General features: G+C 34.9%; 1 long non-coding RNA gene across 4 annotated transcripts in view; it reads left to right on the plus strand.

Moving 5' to 3' along the window:
* Positions 1–25,599, plus strand: part of LOC138336789 (uncharacterized) — a 43,108-nt gene that overhangs the window by 11,679 nt on the left and 5,830 nt on the right. Inside the window, exon 1 of one of the 4 annotated variants that reach the window (XR_011210468.1) lies at positions 9,398–9,737. The exons of 1 other annotated variant lie outside the window; for it this stretch is intronic. This is a non-coding gene — a long non-coding RNA (uncharacterized lncRNA). Of the gene's footprint in view, positions 1–9,397; positions 9,738–13,203; positions 13,883–20,135; positions 25,163–25,599 lie in introns of those variants that run through there. 2 more of the 4 variants (XR_011210470.1, XR_011210467.1) reach the window with 2 other exon arrangements.

Genomic DNA, 25,599 nt, shown 5'->3' on the forward strand with positions numbered 1-25,599 from the left:
CATCTTAAGATGATTATTATTATAATATACACAAGATACTGACAGTTAATTAATATGGTACCAAAATTAAGATGTTGGAACTTAGATTTATACACCCCCAACTAAACAAATGCATGTCTATTCAAGAAAGATTACCTTGATCTAATTCATTAAAATGTGTTTGAGGACAACGTACTATTTGATAAGATATACACTAGTCGTGTGGTGTTTGCGTCGCTTACATTAGATGTATAGCAAGACGAGGCACGTTTGAGACATTACCTCGTGTTCTTCCCTAATAGTAAAGCAAGATAACGTCGGATAAGTCATCGGCTGATCTGTCGACTCTCATATTATGGGAGTAAGATTGTACATGTTTTATTTTCTCATAAATAAGTTTCGGGGATTTGGTACAAATAAGATGTGTTGAACCATCTTGTTTTAATTTAAGAGATAAAAAAAATGAAAATCGTTAACTCTGTGACATCTATTTCCCTAATGTATTGTCGGTCAGATTATGTACTTTGAGCATTTTAGGCCAACTGTGCGAAACTGAGAAGGCATAATTTCTAATTAAAAGTTCATTATCTGCTCCGTAAACTCCATATGTAGTAGATATCGATCAATCAATATTAATTAGATTGTCTGTAGGGATGGCAAAATTTTGATAGACAAACAGAAGACAGCGTTTTAACAAAACAGTTGTGTATCAATATAATTAAAATTCGATGTTCATTATACTAGATAACGGACATCAAATTTTAATTAGCTTAATAGTACATAGAAATCGCCTATCCATCAACAGCTAAGGTATGACGGAGGAGAGACGGAGTATCCAGCATAAACCACCGACCTACGTGGTCAATATATCACAGCTGCCTACACGGGTTTCAAAATCCGGCTACCAAGAGGTGGAGGGCTAGGTATAATAACATGATATTGTTTATATAATTAACGCCGCAAGTCAAGGGTACTCAGTACGATACTCTCCCGGCTTGAAACTTTCTAGCCAATGGTATTCAGTAGAAACACTCCTTGAAACAGGCTAAGCACTGAATACCCTTGGCTAGGAAGTTGGTAATAATATGATCTGAGAATAAGATACGGGTTATATATATATCTATGGACATCCTATATGCTGTATGTTATTGTGTCGTTACTTGTGCCACGTGTTCCATACCCTTTGAAAATGTGGAAACTATAAAAAGAAATATCTTATTCGGCACCAAAACTAGAGAATTTTGAGGGAAAAAAAACATTACTTACAATTATATTACTTTAATTTTACAAGAATAAACAAGAGCTGAAAATAAATTGTTATCAATATATCATTATGCGTATGTTCAGATCGTATGACAAAGTTGAGGTTTTTAATTTCATTTCTTCATTTCACGTTTTTATAATGTTATCATAGCAATTGGTAATTAGTTCAACGATTTCTGCAGGTACAAGTATGTTTCCATCTGAACAAATATAACTAAGGTATAAAAAAAAAAGAATTTTACAGCAGTGTATAAAGTCACTTTTGTAACTATAATGTTGTCCATTTGAATAATTTTCAGTCATAGCTTAATTCATCAAACTTGAAAAAAGTAACGTCGACATTTTCGCCAAGTTATGCCACATATAACTTTAATTGGCATGCTTTTGACAATGATGGTTTAAAATTTTAATAAATGTAATCAATATGTTTTTTAAATCATTTTTCACATGTCATATTATTACGTGTACTTTGGGAGGATTCCGTTCAGCTAAACCTGATTTGGATGTTTAATTAGCTAATATTGTACACGCAGCACAATCTAATTAAAATTAGACTTGTAATTCCGCTCCACTACGATACTCTACGTTACGCTCCAATACAAGCGTAACGTAGAGTATCGTAGTGGAGCAGAATTACAAGTCTAATTTTAATTAGATTGACACGCAGCAGTAACAGCTACATCAATTACATGTTTGGGTGTGGTTAACCAATGCAGTGTTGAATATTGATGAATAAATAGTAAACATATATAATGTACATGTATAATGAATAATCTATTATCTTTTTTATCAAATACGTTTTCCTTGCTATTTTAATTACAATAAGTCATGTTAACCTATTTATAGGTCAAAGGGTTTTCCGTTAAATCAATCGGAACACCTCGCTCGCTTGACAACGGTCTCCATAAATAGCGATGAGGAGATCCGATCGTAGCAAAACCGGATATGACACACTCTTCTAAAATAGTACCGCATGTGTTGTCACGGGAATTCCCCACATGGGGATTCCAGAAGGGGAATTTATTTGAACAAAGCTTTATCAGACTCCAGGCCTAACTTGTTTTCAGTACAGCAATTTGGTACCGCAAGTGGCCCTGTGTGATTCTAGTGATATTTTTACTTCATTCAGAAATATATCATTATCTCAGGAAAGTCTTGAATTGTTCAGCTCTGTAACAATGTTATTGAAATGTGTATAATTCATAAGTAAATAAAAAGAATCACAAATAGATAAATGTTTGTTGATGTTACTGAATACATATAAAGACCATGTTCCACCTTAGTGCTCTATATATATATATTCTATACATTGTGGGGTTATTTTCAGTACTTAGATAGTTAGATGCTATCTAAATCTCTGACACCGGTGTATATGTAATAGTATGCTGCGGATATTTATATAAATGCATTATAATTACTTCCAAATCCCATAGAGAAAGTAAATTAATTTTGGAGTAAAGAAATTAAGCCTACCTGATATTCAGTTTCTAACCGCTACAAATGTATGTCATTAAAGCGCATGTCTGTAGGCATGCGTAAATGATATTGTCTAAATGCCTATTTTTAGCATCCGGTATTTCCCGAATTAAAAATAGACATGCTATTACATTAGCGCTAAAGCAAACAAATATTGAAGCAAATTTGTGCTGTGATGGGATCATGTCTGTCAAAATCCAAAATGTCCACCATCTTAAAAAATCGTAAAAAAAAATAATTAAATCTATTTATTTATTTTCGACTTGTGCCAAGGTTGTCAGATGACCATTTGGAATTTTGTTCACGTACTGGTAGGTTTTTGGCCCTAGCGTAAAAAAACAAAACATAAACATGTTTTTTAGGAACTATTAAAGCAATAAATAATGTGCAACAGATATAATAATGATTCTTACAATATTCAAAAATATAAAATCTATAAAATAAACTTCGTCTCTCAATATCTAGTATATATAAGTCAGATCAACTGCACTGCAATGATTTGTTTTTGTAGATAAATGGACCTGAAACATTTTCAACTCACCTATCTCAAAGAGCCGGTAAGCTTAAGTCATGGCGGGCGTCCGTCGTCCGTCGTCCGTCCGTCAACATTTCCTTTAAATCACTAGTTAGTCATAGAGTTCCGTATAGATTGTAGCCAAATTTCGCCACAAACATCCTTGGAGGAAGGGGAACAGAACTTGTGTAAATTTTGGCTCTGACCCCTTGGGGGCAGGAGGGGCGGGGCCCAATAGGGGAAATAGAGGTAAATCCTATAAATCGCTACTTGTCCTAGAGTTCTGCATGGATTGTAACCAATTTTGGCCATAAACATTATTGGTGGAAGTGGAACAGAACTTGTAAAAAATTTGGCTCTGACCCCTTGGGAGCAAAATGGGCGGGGGCAAATAGGGGAAATAGAGGTAAATCCTATAAATCGCTACTTGTCCTAGGATTCTGCATTGATTGTAGCCAAATTTGGCCACAAACATCCTTGGGGGAAAGGGAACAGAACTTGTATAAAGTTAAGGTCTGACCCCTTGGGGGCAAGATGGGCGGGGCCCAATAGGGGAAATAGAGGTAAATCCTATAAATCGCTACTTGTCCTAGGATTCTGCATGGATTGTAACCAAATTTGGCCACAAACATCCTTGGGGAAATGGAACAGGACTAAATTTTGGCGCTGAACCCCTGGGGGCAAGAGGGCCGGGGCCCAATAAGGGAAATAGAAGTAACTCCTTTAAATCACTACTTCAGTTCGTCATGGATACTAACCAAATTTGGTCACAAACATCCTTGGACCGGCCGGGGAAGGGGAACAGAAATTGTGTAAATTTTGGCTCAGCCCCTGGGGGCAAGAGGGGCGGGGCCCAATTAAGGAAATCGAGGCAAATACTTTAAATCGCTACTTGTCATATAGCTCTGCTTGGATTGTAACCAAATTTGGCCCAAAAACCTCCTTTGAGTAACAGAATTTGTATAAATTTTGGCTTTGACCCCCTGGAGCAGAAAGAGTGGGGCCCAATAGGCGAATAAGAGGTAAATATTTAAATTCCATCAGAAAAGAAACAATGAACCAGTATTCAGAACATTCCCTCTGGGCCTCTTGTTTGTTTTTAGGACAACCTTTTATCTATTTTCTACAGTGTGTTTTTCGCCATGCTGGCTGGTTGGTTTCAGAAAATCAAAAAGGATACAAAATAGGGGAAAACACAACTATGGCTGCACTCATATTCTGTTGCCCCTTGATGACAAATGCTGATATCAGTGGGAAACAGATTTAAGGATGTACACCTATGAGAAGTCAAAATTTTCTTGTATTAAACTTTTTTTCCCATATAGATTTTTGGAAAAAGGAGTTCATACCATAAAAGAAAATGGAAGAAAAAACATATGTCCGTGTGCTCGTTTTTGAGCTTTTGTCACTCAAAGACACCTAGTTGACAAAATATTGGATTTTATGGGAATTTTGCCGTTTTGACTATATAAGATAGAGATTAAAGCCATAATTTCCTAATGAGGTGTTTGATATGTATTTTTCTCAGAATAACAACATATGCTACCCCTACCCCTTAATTTTGTGCTACAAAATGCACCATTTTCAGCCATTTTTGCCAAATTTAACCCAAATTTAACCCTTTATAGAAAAAGTTCTGGTATTAAACTTTTGTGATATTTTGCATATCAATAGGGAAACGGTTGTTCTTTCTAAATCAGGAAGAAAAATTGGGGGTCCGTGTGCTTACTTTTTTGCCCCATTTGAATTTTTGTTATTTTTCAGTATTTTAGAGTAAAAAATAAAAGTGCCCAAATTACCATTAAATCTAAAAATAAAGTCACAAAAGAGTATCGTTTCACATATTAATGCTCAATATTTTAATTACTACAAACCTAGTAACGATTTGCAGCAAAAATTAGCTAAATACAGCTAAAAATGCTGGCGCAGTAATGATTTAAGTAAAAACAATTTCAGTAAATAATGGTAAAACTGTGGCTCTAGTTGAAGCGAAAAAAGACACAATTTCAAAATGGCCACCAAATGGGCCATTTCTTGTATTCCCCGTATAAAAATCTACTGAAAATAGAAATATAATTTTTTGACAAAATTTGCATCTGGCAACTTGCTACAGATACTGATAAATTATATTTGAAAATCTCATAACTTCTTTGATCTATGTTGAAACGAGACTTCAACGGGACTGAAACCTCAGAAGAATACATCCTTAAGTGTTCTTTATTCTATACAAAATAGTAATATTACGTTTTAATTGATTGTTTTTTTAGGTGAACTTGTCATTAAAGAGAGATTGTCGACATTTTCCACCGTGAGGAGGAGATAACACTAGAAGGCAGACGTTCATTATTAACATGTAGTAAGTAGACACGTTTTACTGAAGTATATTAATATGTCTTTATTTACAATATCGTAATATGCGTCACGAACTATAGAGCACCAATTGCCAAGTGGACAGAAATATGCACGGAAATGACACATGCAAACAAAACCATGGGGTTAGGAGGGGCCCACATGCACCCCCCCCCCCCCAAACCTCCGAACCAATATTTTTCTGAACCCTTATGACCCACTGATCACAAATCCAAATGTTAACATTGCATAAGTTGGGATGAACTTCCGGTTATGACGTCATCAAGATGGCCGCCATCTCGAATTTCACTAAAAATTGAAAAATAGTCATAACATTAACATTTTTCAACTGAAGTAGACAAATGAGGTACCAAAATGACTACAATAGAACAACAAATACATATCAGGACCAAAAAATCCAATATATGTAGTGATTTCTACGCAGGAAATGAAAAAATCGGATTTAAAGCTCAAAAATGGTGATTTTTCAGCAAATTTTTCATATTTTGTTTGACGCAGCAAAAATGTTTCCCAACAGCAATCTATTATTTCTAATAAGTTTTTTGACCACTTGTCAATCAGTTTAAGCAACAAAAACAACCAAAACCAATGTTAACATCGTATAAGTTCCGGTTATGACGTCATCAAGATGGCCACCATCTCGAATTTCACTGAAAAATGAAAAATAGTCATAACATTGGCATTTTTCAACTGAAGTAGACAAATGAAGTATCAAAATGACCACAATAGAACAACAAATACATGTCGTGACCAAATAAGCCAATATATGTAGTGATTTGAACGCAGGAAATGAAAAAAATAATATTTTAAGCTCAAAAATGGTAATTTTTCAGCATTTTTTTCATATTTGGCTTGACGCAGCAAAATTGTTTCCCAACAACAAATTGTTATTCACAATCAGTTATTTGAACTCTTATCAATCTGTTAAAACAACAACAACAAAAATATATAGAAATGCAACAGAGATTTGTTATATACCATCATTTGGTTTACAAAACATCACTGGATGCGGCATATGATTGTTATTTTTTTCCAAACTGCTAACACTACAGTTTCCTGGTGTATTGGAATTTCCTGAATATAACATTGGCTATTGACGATTTATATCTTAACAAATTTGAATTTAAAGTTGGCTGAATATCTAAGTGGGACTTCAAAATAATCCATTTTCATGTTCGAAATTTTGTAGACTAGTAGCCTCTCAAACTGAATTATTACAGCAAAACGCTAACTAATAGCTATAGGGTATCAAATTAAAGTTCCGTAAATACCATGACACTTTTCGAAACATATTGTGTCTTTTAGAATGAACACATCCATTGTTTATTTCCTGTGTATAACGCAAGATATAAGATGGTTACTACAGTGTCACATATTTCTTTCACTAGTTCTTAATGCTAATCATTTTCGTTGTGCGTGCTTTCTCGCCAGAGTGTCGTCTTCGACCTCGGTGACCTGATGTGACATTACATTACCGGGTTAGCATCGTGGTTCTAACTTGTCAACTGTCCATGGTCAGAGTTAAGATCAGAAACATCGGCTTCAGGGATGTGGGAGCTCTTCCTGTTTCCAACCTAGTTTCACCTAGATTCACATATCGTATATGATGTTCCAGACTTCCCCGGCATGATGGAAAAGACACCAGATCAACATTCTGTGGAGGGTTGAGTTGGTTCTCCTTAATTCGTATGAAGCACAATTCCTAATTCTTGTGAACCTCAGTGACCATAGGTGGCACAGGTGGATTCTTTGAGGTCATAAATGAGGTCTGCAGTGAAGTTTCTCTCTTTGCCAATTCTGGAAAGCACTTTAGAGAACTTTTTACTGGAGAGTCTTCAATGGTCTCTTTGCGCATACACCAGATGTGACACAACCAGCACCTTCAAGGGAGTGGGAAAAGTCAGACCAATGAAAAACATTTAACATTTATGCCCTCATTAATGACCTCGATGATATCACCAGTGCCATTTATGGTTGCACGAGGGTCCACAAGATTGATGAATAGTACTTCATACGAATTATGGAGTTATGTGCTTAAGAGAACCAATTCCACCATTGGAAGAATGTGCATCTGGTGTAATTTCCATTATGCCGGAGAAGTCTGAAACAGCATATACGTACGATATGTTAGAATCTGAAAGAGATCCCACATCCCTGAACCTGTTGTTCCTGATATGAACTCTGGTCATGGATGGGTCATAAAAGGCTAGAACAACACTGGTTATGCAGTGTCACATTTCGACGAATTGAATACTGATATCTCGAGTACTCTGATTCGGACTGCATGTACCAGCTACCAGATATGCCGCGTCTCTTCAGTGGATAGGTCAGTGAGGCGAGAAAGCACGCACAATGATAATGGTTATCATTGAGAACCAGTGAAAGACATATTAGTGATATTGTAGTAACCATATGGCATTTTGCTTATGCTATGCATAGGAAATAAACAATGAATGTGCTCATTTTCAAAGACACAAACGCTTTGGGAACTGTTAATGATATTAATGGATACACAGGCTTAGCTTAGGTTACATTTGTTACGCTATCAGTAGGTGTTGTGTTATTTTTGAGACGCTGCTAATCTATCAAATTGAGGGTATAACAATAATTCTTTTTTTGCATTTCTATATATTTTTGTTGTTGTTGTTTTAACAGATTGATAGAGAGTTCAAATAACTGATTGTGAATAACAATTTGTTGTTGGGAAACAATTTTGCTGCGTCAAGCCAAATATGAAAAAAATGCTGAAAAATTACCATTTTTGAGCTTAAAATATTATTTTTTTCATTTCCTGCGTTCAAATCACTACATATATTGGCTTATTTGGTCACGACATGTATTTGTTGTTCTATTGTGGTCATTTTGATACCTCATTTATCTACTTCAGTTGAAAAATGCCAATGTTATGACTATTTTTCATTTTTCAGTGAAATTCGAGATGGTGGCCATCTTGATGACGTCATAACCGGAACTTATACGATGTTAACATTGGTTTTGGTTGTTTTTGTTGCTTAAACTGATTGACAAGTGGTCAAAAAACTTATTAGAAATAATAGATTGCTGTTGGGAAACATTTTTGCTGCGTCAAACAAAATATGAAAAATTTGCTGAAAAATCACCATTTTTGAGCTTTAAATCCGATTTTTTCATTTCCTGCGTAGAAATCACTACATATATTGGATTTTTTTGGTCCTGATATGTATTTGTTGTTCTATTGTGGTCATTTTGGTACCTCATTTGTCTACTTCGGTTGAAAAATGTTAATGTTATGACTATTTTTCAATTTTTAGTGAAATTCTAGATGGCGGCCATCTTGATGACGTCATAACCGGAAGTTCATCCCAACTTATGCAATGTTAACATTTGGATTTGTGATCAGTGGGTCATAAGGGTTCAGAAAAATATTGGTTCGGAGGTGGGGGGGGGGGGGTGCATGTGGGACCCTCCTAGCCCATGGCCTAATAGTGTCAAGGTGTCAAGATTCAAATACCGTAACATAGGTATTCATACAAACGTATTACAAAACAAAAAATAATCTTATTGATATACTTTGTGTCGTTGTGATAAATGCTTTGAATTACCTGGCAGGATATTTTTGTTTTTGTTTTGTTGTTATACGCGCCATGAACACAAATGGTGATCTGTATATGTTATTGGTAACCATGTATTATAGCATGGCCCGATAGTATAAAGTAAATAAACGAACCGAAATGAATATCATAATGGAATGGTTGTGGTGCAGGGCTATAAGTCACAGGTATGTTTGTATCGTAGTTCGTGAGTTCGAGTCTCGGATATATGGGGAGCGGAATTTTAAACGTGACATCATAGGATACGATAACTTTCTCTCAATCCTTAACGTCTATTTGCTATAGCGTCTTATATTATAGGCTGCACTCTTCATTTTGGTTCAAAAATGTACAATCTATAAATACATTGGAGTAGTTTGTGTCTTTGGTGGAACTATGGCACTATAAAGTGGCATGATACTCGCTATCACAAGGCGACATAAAGGACGAAACCCAACCAACCAATTAACACTATATCTATAAATTTAAAACAAGGATGTAAAATGGAATTTCCATATAAGTACAACATAAACTTCCTCTTCTATACACGGAGTAAAGCCGAACATGTAAGTAGTAGTTTTATATTTTCTCAAGTTCTACCTATATCATCAGAACTATTTTTAAAGCTATTTCATCACAATATTCCCAATGATAAAATTGCATCTATAATGCATATGATGACTCCATATAATTCTATCTCCATTAGGCTTTAACGAATGTAATCTTAACTAGTTATCTAGTTTTGAAGTTGATTTTTTTTGGGAGGGGGGATTCTTTTAGTAATCTTCTGAAATAAATAAAAAAAAAATAGCAACCATTTTTTTCTATTATCATGCATATATAGTTACTTTTTGTCATTAAATGCCCACTACCTTTCCGGAGCAATTTAAACGGTTTCTTAATTCATAGATAACATAAGAAAATATATATCGATGGCCTAAGAAGAGGTTACAACATGAAGCTTATGAAAGATATCCAGCGTAATATATGATAAGTTTTGGGTTTCACTTTGCTGTTTTGTCTTTCTGGGCAGTGATAATCAACTACCGCGCGGTATTTAGATGATGGTGGGAAACATAGGACGACCCGCGTTATGAAAAATAACATTTTATTTATTCAAATCAAATTGTTCAGAAGAAGGTGATGATAAGTGTAGCATTACCGGTAAGTTGATAACTTTTGCGAATCTATAAAAATTATCAAGCTCGTTTTACATTTCCATTTTAAAAATTAAAAGCCGTTCTGAAAGGTAGTGGGCCTTTAACTTTTTTTCATTATGTAAACAAATTTTAGCATACACACTATGTACATGTTATTGTAAGTGTTTGATGGTGTTTGATAAATATTATGTTCAATACTTTAAATCAGTAGAAGGAACCCGGAAGTTACAGTTAACATTGTGAGATATATAATTACTGTGTGGTGAAAAGAGTCGGAAAAAAATCGACGTAGTAGAATACTTCCTTGTTTGTTAGATAGCTTTAATGCAATCAATTATTTTAGTCTTAATTTATATATAAAGGATGAGCCAATAAAAAGATATATGAATGCCCAATAAAAAAAAGATGACGCAGATTTACTTTGTCCTGGCTGTCGTTTTCATATTTCGCGGTTTATGATGAGAGTACACTCAGATTTTTGTGTTATATCTCCATAACATAAAAAATATATTCAAGTTAATCCTTAAATAAAAAGGACAATAGTTTCACTATACAAGAAGACATAATACGAATATTCTGCAGTCTCCCAAAACATGCACCACGCACTTCATACATGCAACACCGCATACAGTACCTGGGAAGCCATGACTTCCTGGTACTCCGGCTTTCATACACCATCAAACTTGGTACATCCTTAAATGACCCTGGCTGTTAAAAGACGTTAAACTAATAACACCAAACCTAATAATCGATGGTCGTTGCGTAATGGCTTACACAAAATGGATAAATAAAAAGTAATGAAAATGAAAGTGTTACTTTGAGTACTCTGATACATAGAAAAAAGTAATGTTTTCATCCTTACTGCACCAAATATTTCAGACTTGAACGAGTAATTGTAAAATTTGTTGACAAGTACTGACAGTATTAGAATTGTGTTTATTAGGGTAATGGTATCAATCGGTTTAGATGTCTCGACATATTATTACAAGCCATCCACATCTGGGTCGTAGGCCGTTTTTTCTCCGGGTACTCCGGCTTTCCTCCATCTCCTAAACCTGACACGTACCTACTATATATATAGGGCGTTAAACCAATCAAATCAAAACTTTATCTGCTGATTTCCATAAGATTAGAAGCAATAAAACAATAAATAAGAGATGTCACAAGGAAATAGGTGAAGAAAAAATACTGTTATTGTTCGTAGAAATTTTATGCAAGGTTTTTTAAACACTAATTTTACTCTTTTCAATTCAAATATTTACTTAAATCCTCCCACTATGTGAAGTCACACAATAGTTAATTTATGTAAACAAACGAATAGGATATGATTGGAGATCAAGAGACTAATTTAGGATGGCTGATCATAGTTGAATTCCAGGGAACAGCACTAAGTCTCAATGTAAAAGGAGGTAGTCGGTTTGGCTTTGCCACACAGCTGACGGAGCATGCTTTTTTTCTGTCGGTGGAGCCATAGTTCTTCACACTATTAACTGAATGTAAGGTTGGTTTTTTTTAATAAAAGTTTTGTGTAGCTAATTATAGGATCATTAAGTGACAAAGTCGATAACTACAGAACGAGTATTTAGGTCATCTGACCCGAAGTGTGAGGATGACCTATTGTCATTATGCACCGCCCGTCGTCGTGCACCGTCCGCCGTGCGTAAACTTTTCATTCAAACGACTTCTTCTCAATAACCGAAAGGCCCACAGGGTACTGATATTTGGCCTGTAGCATGCTGGGATGAAGGGCTACCAAGTTTATTCAAAGGAATGACCTTGACCGTCATTCAAGGTCACGATGATCAAAAAGGCTAAAATCTTTCAACGACTTCTTCTCAAGAACCAGAAGGCCAGAGACCTGATATTGGGCCTGTGGCATGCAGGGATGAAGGGCTATCATGTTTGTTCAAATGAATGACTTTGATCTTCATTCAAGGTCACAGAGGTCAAATAGGCTAAAATCCTTTAAAACGACTTCCTCGAAATAACCAAAAGGCCTAGAGACCCAATATTGGGCTGCAGCCTGCTGGGATAAAGGGCTTTGAAGTTCGTTGAAATGAATCACGTTGACCTTCTTTAAGGTCACAGGGGTCAAATAGACTAAGATCTTTAAACGACTACTTCTCAAGCACCAGAAGGCCCAGGATGCTGATATTGGGCAAGTAGCATGCTGGGCTGAAAAGCTACCAAGCTTGTTCTAATGAATTACCTGGATCTTCATTCAAGGTGTCAGGGGTCAAAATAGGCTAAATCTTTAAACAATTTCTTGTAAATAACCAAGAGTCCTAGGGACTGGATATTGGATTTGTAGCATGGTGGAGATCAGGGGGACCTTCATTCATGGTCTAAATTCATCAAATATATAAGAACATGAACTTCTTCTAATAAAAGAGTTCTTTTGTATTGGCTTAATTGTTTGAAACTACTATAGGTGTTGTAATGTGCCAAGAGTCAGATAACCGTTAAGGCCCATGGGCCTCTTGTTTAATATAAAGTATTATCATGATTGCATCATTCGCATAGAAACAATCCCAGGGGCGTAGGAAGCGGGGGGGCAGGGGGGGCAATTGCCCCCCCGTTCCGCAGAATGGGGGGGCAAACATGTCTTTTTTGCCCCCCCATTTTCGCTGAGTGAAATTTTCTAAAATTGCACATTTGAAAGAAAAAAAGGGTCCTCCTGCACATTTTTATACTTCATTTTTGAAAATTTTCCGCTGCGCGGCGCTTTTTCCTAAAATGTTCAAGCGCGTAATGTTCAAAACTTTAATAATGAAAATTCAATACACACGAACTAGACTCAAAACGTCCATTAGGGATTATACTATTTCAAAAAATAATAAAATGAATTTCTTTATATATCTTGGCAAGACAATCAAATCATTATTATTTTGAGTTACACAACAATGTGCCGATGGTGTGGATCCGGTATGTCCAGATCGAGCTGGGTTGCATAATGATAAGACGACACTCACAATAATCATTTCTAAATGCAGGTAACTTTAAATCGAAAAATTGCCGTGTTAAGAATGCTTTTAAAATCGTCAAAATACTAAATCGTAATATTTTTTTCTCAGGGGAGACCCCCGTACCCCACAAAAAAAAACAACAAAAAAAAAACTCGCGCCTACGGCGCTCGCAAATTCAACAAAAATGCAACGTAAAACTCATCTCAGCCGTTCTAAATTGTCAAAAAATTTCCCGGGGAAGACCCCGGACCCCCAAAACACCAAAATCTCGCGCCTTCGGCGCTCGAAAAAGCATCAAAATACATTGTAAAACTCATCTCAGTCATTCTAAATCGTAATGTTTTTTCCAGGGGATACCACAGACCCCCCAAACTCGCACGCTTATTTGTGTGTTCATTATTTCCAGGTAGCGCAGCCACTGTCTATTAGATGTGTAGGATTATATGTAATTATACATGAAAAAGTATATCTCCTGTGGGTGAGGGGCGCGCGAGGGGGGGGGGGATTACGAAATATTGAGGACCTTTGCCCCCCCATTACGTTTCATCTTCCTACGCCACTGAATCCAGCAGATAGGCTGCAAAGGTAAGTCGAATTTATACCATAAAGCAGTCTGTAACATAGGTTTGTTTGATCTCTGATCATAAGTATACTTACTCATCCGTGTACTTTGCAGTTTTATTTATTTAATCTATACATAAAAATGTATATGATATATCCATCTTACAATTAAAATGTTTGAAGTTATGTGACGCAAGATACGACAATGTGGCTGTATAACAAGCAAAAACATTTTATTTTTGCAAACATAAAAATTTATTCAAAGTCTTTCTAAAATTTTCTAATTTCTCCATCGAATGTGTGTGCATGATACATATCATTGCTGAGCAAAACCGAAAGTTAATCGTCGGAAGTCAATCGGGATTTTGTTTTAGAAATGAAAGTAGAAATTACCGTCAGAATTATATATAAATCTGGCCAGTGTTTACCAGTGTTTAGCCACATGTACAAGTTGCCCGCGAAATATTTGGAGCAAGTGCACCGCGAAATTAAACCCCCACAAATATGTTCCTTACGCAAAAAACGCAAAGTATTGACTACGTGAATTTAAAGCGCTATAAAGTACTTGGAAATGTATTTTGTCATGTTGGAGTAGATCGGTAAAAAGCAGGAATAAATATATGGCGGAAGCACATGAACATATTTTTCTGAAATTAAGGAATATTGCTTAAATATGGGCAAGTTAGGGCGTTAGAATGAGATAAAATAAATCAAAAATAAAATAGAAACACTCAAGTTAATCAGCAAATTGTATTTCAATCAGAAGCAACTTATTTTGTATCCTACTTTTAAATTTTGAATAACAAAGCATTTCATTCATCCGAAAGAGATTGCTCGCTCATCCATCGGATCCCACTCAAAATATATAGCTTTTAAAACCGTTTGGCTGTGGAGACCAAAGTTATCAAATTTAATCCAACAAAAAGAGCTCAAATGTATTTCAATATTATTTATTTTTTAAATTGATAGTCCATGTAGTCATTTAGGTCAGGATGATCTATAGCCATCATGTTTCGTCCGCCGTTCGTAACCGTTAAACTTTCTTTCAGTCTAATTTGACTGAAACTTGCCTGAAATAATTATGGCATGGTTCGACAAAGTGTTTGTTTTTTTGGGTCGATCCGAAATCCAAGAATGACATCTAGGCCGCCATTTTAAAAAACACATTTTCATTTCATTCGTACATAACTGAGCGCAAATTTTGACATGTTTTTCTTCAGTAATCTATTGAAAATCATGACGCGCTCTGAGTATACAGGCAAAAGTGCCACGCATGATTTACATGCGTGGCACTTTTGCCTGTGTAAGCATTTGCTGCAACACATAATTAATTCACTGTATTAGTTTTTGCTTTAATACTTCAGGTAGGTTTAGTTGAAAATATGTCTGAAGAAGTCATCTACAGTTTGTAATAATTACAAATATACAATGTAGCTGTGACATGAAATGGTAGACCGCAACTTGACTTCCTGGTTTGACTATGTGTACGCATATCAATGCATTTTATCGCACCTCGGACCGAAATGTCCCCAAATGATTGGCGGAGAGCCGTCACGTGGTGACCCCCTATCACTTTATAGGGGGTCAGTAAATTTTATTATGGTGCAATATGGCGGCTCTCGCCCTCGCTTCAAAATTTAAACACATTATCTTCAACTAAATATACCACTTCATTACCGTAAAACTATATATTAATGGTTAATTTTTGTGTAAAAATAACTTTAATCGTTTTAATACTTCAAATTACATGAAATACATTTTTTTAAATACGAGTTGCTTCCCCTACGCCAGTTTGAAAGTTGATGACGCGGCGAAAGTCAAGCGTTTTCTGGACTGTGATTATAAACAAATGAAGGTGTTCGTACCTACAGATCAATATTCACTCTACAATCAATTTATCGGCATAACTTTTAAGTGATTATCTCAGCGAAAATGCACAGATGATCAAGGAGATTGTACTTAAAATGTTAGATGGATGTTTGTGTCACTCTTGTTTGTGATGCTTTCAGACGGTCTGGTGTCGTATTGAGGTAGGCCTACTGTAGGAATGTCGAAATTATTGTTGATTTATGAATTATTCATTATTCTTCTGCAGGTTCCTTATACAGTATATTTGAAAATTCTTGAAAGAAATACACAGATAAATATGTAGCCTAGGCCAATTATTTTAAAAGTGGCGATTGTTTGTTATCTTTCGCGCCAGTATGATTTAAGTTTGATTTCAGATTCTTGACCAAACAAATAGGAAACAAAGAATTAATAAAACAAATAAATGGTCCTCGATGCGATAAATTCGTTATATGGTCAGTTACTGACCCTCTATAAAGGCATAGAGGGTCAGTAAGAAGTATAAGAGGCTCGGGCAACGCCCTCGCCCCCTATAAATCTTACTGACCCTCTAAGATGCCTTTATAGGGGGTCAGTAACTGACTATATAACTAATAATATACGTAAATATCACGAGTTTGACAGTATTGTTAAAGTTCAATTTGAGCTCTCATATTTAACTTTGTAAAATTAACTTTAAAAATAATCGCACTTTGCAGTTTGCAATTTTAGCATTTTGTTTTATCAATGTATTGAAGTCTTATCTTTTATCATCATTTCTTTTGGTATTTGTATCACTTACCTGACAATATGCTCTTACTTCCAAACAGTGAATTTTTTACACCGTGTACTATGTATCGTGTGTCTTCAGATGGTGTTTCTATTGCAACGCACGGGGCTTCTACTAGACAGTGTCTCTGATAGTTATGAGGACGCTCAACGTGACGCTTTTACTAGTCAATAGGATATCAAAGATACTAGTGATAGAGACACTTCAGCAAATGATAATCATGATGTACAGTTATTTAACGAAAAAGACATTCATGTTATATCCTGTGAATTGGACACGCATGTTACCAGTGACAGAGACAATAAAAGATAGTTATGTTGGTCATCGTTTCATCAGACGGAGACTTAGAGGATAGACTTCCTCGTGAACATATTGACGATTTCCTCGACTCATTTGATCTGAGTCGTACCAGTATATGTGTTATTCAGGATGTGGATCCAAATATATCGCCACTTGTACAATATTTGAAAACCGATGAACTACCTGTATCGCAGAACAGTCTCGGCGGTTTTTTGTTGGAGGCTTCGGTTGACCAAGTAACAACGACCTAAAGGTATGACTTACTATCAAGACCGTCTTGAACTATACCATGATTCGCCTCTGGGGGCACGTGGCGGGATAAAAGATGCACTAGACAGAATCAAAGAACATAACTACATTACAAAGATGTCTGTCTACGCCCCTTTTAGGTCTTACAGGTTGATTTACTTGGACCACTTCGACAACATACAACAAATGTAACTCAAATTTTGTATTCAATGCGAACGGATATATTCAGTAAACTTTTGCACGCCGTGCCGATAACCAAGTGAGGGTGCTTTGACCGTATCATCAGTTTTGCATCAACTTTTCACTCAATACGGTGTGTGCAAAACAGTCCTTGGGGTCAGGGGTGTGATTTTTATCGCTGAAGTTACAAAGGATATCATTGCCTCGGAGCATGTGAAAGGATGCATAAATCGCTGGAGGAACGCCTAACACCCTATGTTGATGACGCCCGTAGGAACTGGGATGAACTCCCTTCTTCGGTGTTTGCCATGAACATTATAGTGTCAACTCAAGTTTAGGATTTGCGCCATTTGAGGTGGTGTATGGTCATCGTCCAAATTTCCCATCCCACATTGTGATTTGGATGCTCCCCCTGACATGCGAACTTATATGCAACAGTTTACACTCAAACTAAACACTACGCGAATGCATTCTTAAGAATCTTGAACAATCAAAACAATCAGTGGTAGAACGTGCAAACAGTTCATTGAATAACCTTAGGTTATCAAAAGTGTTTCTCTCGATCACCCAACAGGACAAGAACAGAAACTACAAATGCGTTATTCTGGACCCTTCGTTGTTGACCATATTCATTTTGACCACAGTGTTATTCTGTAGGATCCAGCCACAGGCAGAAGTCAGAAGCTGTACATATTAACCGTCTAAAAGTGGCATGTATTCGTGAACCTCGCCCTGTACCTTATCTATTGGGATCAGTAGTTACAGGAAAGAATACACCACAAACTCATGTAGCAGTACAAACTGAATCAACTGAAGCAAATGTTACTACTGTGCCTCGTACATTGCAAGATTATAAAGGCCAAATAAATATTCCTCCACAGCCACATCCCAAACGCGCTTGTGGCATGTGCCTCTTCGTTATCGTGACGTGGGAATGGATACATCAGCGGACACTGACAGTGCATCTTACTATCATACAAAATAATGTAGGTCAGAAAGGGACCGAGCCCCATGTCACGACATTTTGTTCACATTATATTCAACTATTTCATCTACCAAACGATGCCGATTATACTCTATGTAAATTGTTTGTAACATTGCTAATAAGATGTATACGAAGTTTTATACACATGTCTCGAACATGTTTTTAACGGCGGCGTATTAGGGCCACTACAAAATTTTATTTATCTTGTACGTACAAATTAGTATCTTGTACGTATAAGTTAGTATCTTGTACGTACAAGTTAGTATCTTGTACGTACAAGATAGTATCATATCTGGTGTGAAACATCATTTGGGAAGGACAATCATGTTTTATATTAACGAGTTAGATCCGACCCCTGGGGATAGAGGGGCGGGGCCCAGTAGGTGAACTTTGATAAATTTTTTTCTGTAAAATCCTACTCCTCCTTAACCCTTGAGTGGATTACATTCATATTTTAGTGTGAAACATCATTGGGGAAGGACAATCATATTTTATATAAACGAATTAGGTCTGACCCCTGGGGACATAGGGACGGGACTCAGTAGGAGAAACTTTTTTTTATGTTTTGAAATTGTTTTTATTTGTTCATTTATGAAGAGCGAATAAGGTGCTGGTACCGGATTCGTTATTCAAAATTGAAAACCAAATAACGAATATGATGCTGGCACCGGAATCGTTATTCAAAACTGAATAACGAAAAACGAAAAAGGAGGTGTTTTACAGTTTCCAAGTCTTGAAATGAGGTCTATGTAAGTTTTTCTGAATAACAAATACGGTGCTGGCACCGGATTCGTTATTCAAAAATTGAAAACCAAATAACGAATATGATGCTGGCACCGGAATCGTTATTCAAACTGAATAACGAAAAACGAAAAAGGAGGTGTTTTACAGTTTCCAAGTCTTGAAATGAGGTCTATGTAAGTTTTTCTGAATAACAAATACGGTGCTGGCAAACCAATTTATCAAGGTAATCAGTTTTTTTAAGGTTGTGAAATTATGTTTTGATCTGTTTATCATGTTTTGTAATTGTTATTTATCTGTTCATCTTTGAATAACAAATAAGGTGCTGGCACCGGGTTTATCATTCGAATCCCGAATCCGGTGCTAACTTCACGAGGCTAGTTGAAGTAAAAAGAAACTAAATGTAATAATCTAATAATCTTAGGTTAAGATTAAGATCGTACATGTTATGCTGATGTCAATTTAATGTTACTCTACATGTTTTGCTAGACATGTTAAGATGTTTTGAGAGATTAAGGCGGATTCAAACTCTATACTAATCATACAAGTACCAATGTTAATCTGAAGCAACAAAACATTTGACAAATCCACGCAGACCGAACTTATAAGTAGGATTAAATGCGAAATATTGTATGAATCTTAGTATATCATTCAATGTATTGCTTTAGTACCGGTACTCACATACCAAAGAGACAAAAATATCATGACTCTGAGCCAAATATTAGTTTAAAGGAAACCACTCGCTTTTGCTTAGACGCGTTTTGTACAATGTGTACAACAATCCGCCATTTCGATGCATGATGTGGTCAAATTTTGAATAATTATAAAAAGTGAACAAATAAAGAAGATTTTTGACTTAAGCCATACTTATGGCTTGAGTCTTAGGCACTACTTTCAGTGACCTTTCAACTCAGTAATTTAAATGCCGTTGACATATGACACGCTAATTTAAATGCCGTTGACCAGCTAATTTAAATGCCGTTGACCTATACTGTGTACTACATCTCACCCCTCTCCTCTAATTTAAATGCTGTTGATCTATACTGTGTACTACATCTCAATTCCCCCCCCCCTCCTACTCCCTCTGTGCCTGCATGTGTATAATGCCACCTAATACACAGCTAGGCTAGTACCTTACCTTCCAGCTAACTGCTGTCCACACAATCTATACACACTACTGATCTTGCTGACTCCCTCACTACTTAAACTACTGATCTTGCTGTCTAAGTCTTATAGACCTAAAAGTTATAGTTAAAAAAAAATTAATCAAACTATCTTTCCGTGTACATTAAATAATGCTTTTGAAAACAGACCTGAGGTTAAAGACAATACAAGGCTGCCAATATGTGTGCATGGTTTTATTTGCATACATAAGTGAGCAACACAAGAGTGTAGTACAAAAAACTTTTTTTATGAATATAAGACTTTTGCTTTCTTTATTTTAAAATCTTTTCTTTTATTTAAATGTCAAATAAACATATATATGGTTTTTCTGTGATCAGTTGAATATTGTTGAAATAATCGATATCAAAGTCAGTCATAAGACTGCTGATAGATACACAAAGCTTTGAATTAAGCTTGATAACACACAGCATCTGTTTTCTGGGGAATAGAAATCTGCCTAACAGCTTAATGTTTTTATAATGAATTAGTCATATATTTATCATTAGAATGTTTTTTTTTTTTTTACTTTAATGATAATTGTAAAAACAGAATAGTGTATCTTGGCATTGTAATGTCATAAAATCAACATAAATTAAAACTAAAAATCACTTGTTATTATATTAGCATTTGTGGCAGTATTGCAAAAAATATTGCATTTACATCTATGGTTATAAGTGAAACAAGTACATACATTCAGACCATGAAGTCAAATTATGGTTTACAATTTCATTTCTTCTAACATTTATGTAAACTAATGTTCAAAATGAAATATGTTGTTTTGCATCTCGCTAGCTTAACAAAGATTCAACTTTGGAGGTGTCACTAAAATCATGAAATCCATATATACTTGTGTGGCATGATCATTTCTATGATTAATGTAATGGCCTTGAATTCATCTTTTTTGCCTTTTCCTCAAATACATATGAAAATCATACATATATGAATAAAAAAATGAAATCACTGAATTTAATGAGACACTGTTTCATGTTTGATACCTTATTATTATTCAAATTATGATTGCAGAATTTACTCTTTGTGTTTATTCCCCATAATGCATGCTTCTTAGATCAAAACCACGATCTATTTTTCATAAAACAGACTGAATTCCATCATTATGATAAAAACGGACACAAACAGTGTTAAATTAACATACTTATGTTGAAATAAAATACCTAAAAAATAAGCTATTACCTAATGATGGCTTGTAAAGTATACATGAAAATTAAAATGTATTTTGATATTTGCAACATTTACAAAATAATTTGAAATATAGGTGGCTTATGATATTGTGTAAAATACAGATACCTTGAATGAGTTCAGGTTGTAAATATTAATATAAGCATTGGCTTTCAGTTGGCATTCATAGTCAATATGAATATCAACTGGAGGGAGGCAAATTTCATGATGCGCTCTAGCTTTATGGACATTGCTAATGATACAAAAAAGCCTTTCAATCAATATCGATTAAATATGCAGGAATGAAAGAAATAATATGCATATGCACGAAGAAGTTATATATAGGATACTATCCAATTGATGTTGTCAGAGTAAATTAAAGATTGCCATAAAGGGATTTAAAGTGAACAGTCGGGCAAGGAAAGTTAAAGTTGGTTGAAATGCTGTGAATGTATCCGGTATAATTTCTTATGGAATAGAAAAATAAAATCTCCCATCAAAACCTCTCTGCATGCGAAGAAATTAATTTATAGTATAGGAATCCTAAAACGTCCTCCCGACTGACTATGTCCGTGGTTACATTTCCACGCAGCCTCGCTTTCAAAGAGTTATTTCAATGGTGAGAACTGGGCAACGTAAGCAGAACTTGACTGTCGTTCTAATATGTGAGAACATTTGGAAGCCCAATGAACACATTTAGACTGGTTTTCTTTGCCCGACTATTCACTTTAAAGGATATGATAAATACCCTACTTTGTGATTTGCTATTTGTTTATGATAGAGTGCTTGCATTTATAATACAACACTTTTACCTGGAATTTATAGTTGTCCAACTGGGAATTCACATGATGTGTATAATATGATGTTCACCAATATCAAATTTATTTATCTAAGGAATTGCAATGTTTTTGGATTATTGTATTGCATAACGCATGTTTTTTGTTTTGAGTAGAAGGAAATAGAAAATAACCTCTAAAAAGTATATAAAAAAATTCTTTACCATTGCAATTTGACAACAATTGATGGCCATGCTGTTGTACATTGAGATTTATCATATGTTATCAATGCAAATCAGAATAACATTTTTTTTAGGCTTAAGTCTCAGTACTTTCAGTACTTTGATTATTCTGTTTTATGTGTTCAATTATTTAATTTTCATTTAGTCACATAGTTGTGTTACTAGATAGATCTAGTAGTCATTTATGCTCAGAATTTCACCAGGTTTGCTGCTTAAAGCCCCAATATGTTTTCGTAATATTTTTTTTATTGTTGAAAAAAACACCAAATGATAGCATGGATAGCCTTAGGATGATATTTATTAATTTAAAGTGCAGTAGTTAATCATTTGCCTTTTATCCTTAATGCTCACAACACGATATAATATGATGTGATTTTGTCATTATATTATAATAATTATTACATTACGCGATAATACCATATGAAGCGATAAAGCATTATATGATACGACTTTGTAATTATGTGATAATAATTTAATTTCATATGTTACACTCATTTCTATTGGTTGATATTTGAGGTTAACTTTTCATAGACCGAAAGAATTGTACGTCACGCATTATGACGTCACAAATACAGAACGTTTTCGCGGGGAATTTTGTAAGCAGCACAGTCATTGGCCAAACTGAATTATCGGATAAGATATCACTGCGCCAAACCTCAATTTGTTTTATTTCAAAAGTAAGTAAAATAAAAAAAAATCTAATTGCCTAATTAGTATCTGAGTGAGTTATCTGAATTAAATTATAAGCATTTTTTCTCAATATCTTTTGGGGATATGAAGTCATAGACTTTTTCAAGAATGTCCTTCCGTTTTTGTCTATGACTTCATAACCCCAAAAGATATGGAGAATAATGCTTAACGACTTTATATAATGTGATTTGGACATTATATGGCTTTCCGATTTTATTATAATAAGAAAGCGTAATATTCTAATGAGAAGGGCTCACGTGACCACGCCCAGTAAAACGATTCGGGATAATATTCCCTTCCCATGTGCACCGACATCAGCATCCGGTAGCAAGAGGTGGTAGGAGAGACCGGATTTGCAGTTTCCTAGATCCAACAAGCACAGTGTATGAACGGAAGTGTATAGTATAATCATTAGTTGCTTTTTGTATCGTACCTTGTGAGTATCGAAGCGGGATAAATCGAAACAGGCATGGTATACGGGTCAGTAAAACACCAAATATCTGTATTATTCGTAACTACAAATATGTTTAACATTATAGACGTCCTCGGAATATATTTCCTCTTTATAACAAGCGACTATACAAGTGCCCTCGCAAGCAACTATACATCGCAGTTTCAAAACAATGCAAGTGACTATACAATTTTAACTGATCATCCTACAACTTCAAAAAGTCAAAGATATTGTGTCCATAATATGTATTTATGTGTTTTATACTGTTGGATTCATTTATAAACATGTGATGGTGCTTGAAATGATGAAAGCCAGACAGAATACCTTAAAATAGTGCAAAATATTAGGCGGGTGTCTCAATTCTTCGGTGATGAACAGCAGATCAACTCACGAAAAGTGTCTGAAATGTTAATGCTGGTTAACACTCAAAACTTCATTAGTCACTGGTAGTTCAAATTGCTATCCATGACGCCGTTTATAACTTTAGATTACAGCAAAATCGTATAGAATAAATAAAATTGGCAAAAAATATCCACTATCCGTTGTTTCATTTGTCTTAGCAAGTGACCGAGTACCAGTATACAGACTCGCAACTACGAAATTTAAAAAATACTATACACTTCCGTTCAAAAACGCCGGTAAATTGTATTGCCTGTTTTTAGATCTAGAATAGACGAGTATTTTTCTCGTTTAACCGTCGTAGATCGTATCTTGTAACAATAAAAATAGCGTAAATGAAAAGTGATGACTATAATGTATTGTCAGCATACAATATCGATTTACTATAATGACGAATTAATGTCATAATGATGAAATCCAATCATATAATAAAAAATACATCAAATAATGACAAAATCACATCGTAATTCGTATCATATAGAAACAAAAAACACCACAAAATAATGACAATATCCCATCATATAATGCTTTATCACTTCATATAATGGTACTATCGCAACATGATATTTTTTCATCATATTATACAAAATCGCATCATACAATATATTTTTACATCAAATTAATACAAAATCGCATCATACAATGACAAAATATCACATGATATAATGACAATGTCATCATCTAATGGTCATATGATATCGTGTTGTTAACATTCATGATATAATGCGACTTTGACTTTCCAAAGTAGGCTGGATCCAAGATGACACGTGGTCAAGGTGCGGACAAGACAAAGTGTCAGCTGATAATTGGCCGACAAAATGACAATCCTTGATCAATTATGTACAATAACATCAACCCACTCTGCTATTTTGTCATATCTGCAATTTAAATAAAAATAGTGATTTTGTAACACTTGTTACGGCTTTGTATTTCAAAGGATAAAACTGAAGAGATTTTTGTGGTATCTGCCAACAAATGCTAGAATAAACACCGTCGTCTTTTTACTTTATAAGATGATAACAGAAATTTAAATCACATTAAAATAAAGAAGATCAATTAATCAAAATTTTATCAATATAATCTATTTAAGAAAAAACAATTTTATTGGTCCGATTGGAACCATACACATCGTCATGACATAAAAATAATTATATTTCATGTAATCGTCTAATCTTATATCGTGTATATTAGATTAAAGAAAATGAAGGCGTAAATTACATGTCAGAACTCGTGTATCAGAAAAAAAAGTTAATCTCGGCATATATTTATAGCCAATGGGGTTCTCCCACATTTCCTAACATGGCCACAGCGTGTTGAACACGTGGGTAATTGAGGTATGTGCAATTGATAGATATAGTACAATTTATCAATAACTTCTTTATATTATATTTAGATATTTTTCACATACTGTGAATACGAAAACTGATTACATTTTCAAAAAGTCCATAGCACCACAGATTGATACAAAGCTTGTCTTGCTATAGGCAGTCACATGTAAATGCTCAACTTTCTGTTATTAACTTACTATAATGCAAAGTAAATTTCGCTTAGATTTACGAGAAGGATCCATCACAAATTTAGATCTTCCACAATTATTTTTTAAGAAAGTATGTAATGTAATGTAATATGCTAACAGCCTTCATATCATGAGTCTATTTAATAATAATGTTTTGTTTGTTTTCATAATAAATCCGACTTTCTGATTGGCAGATACTTTTTCTTAATACTACTATAAAAAAAAAAAAAAAATTCATAGCTCAAGTGTTCATTA

Source organism: Argopecten irradians, chromosome 12 (genome assembly GCF_041381155.1).
Source record: "Argopecten irradians isolate NY chromosome 12, Ai_NY, whole genome shotgun sequence".
Taxonomy (NCBI): domain Eukaryota; kingdom Metazoa; phylum Mollusca; class Bivalvia; order Pectinida; family Pectinidae; genus Argopecten; species Argopecten irradians.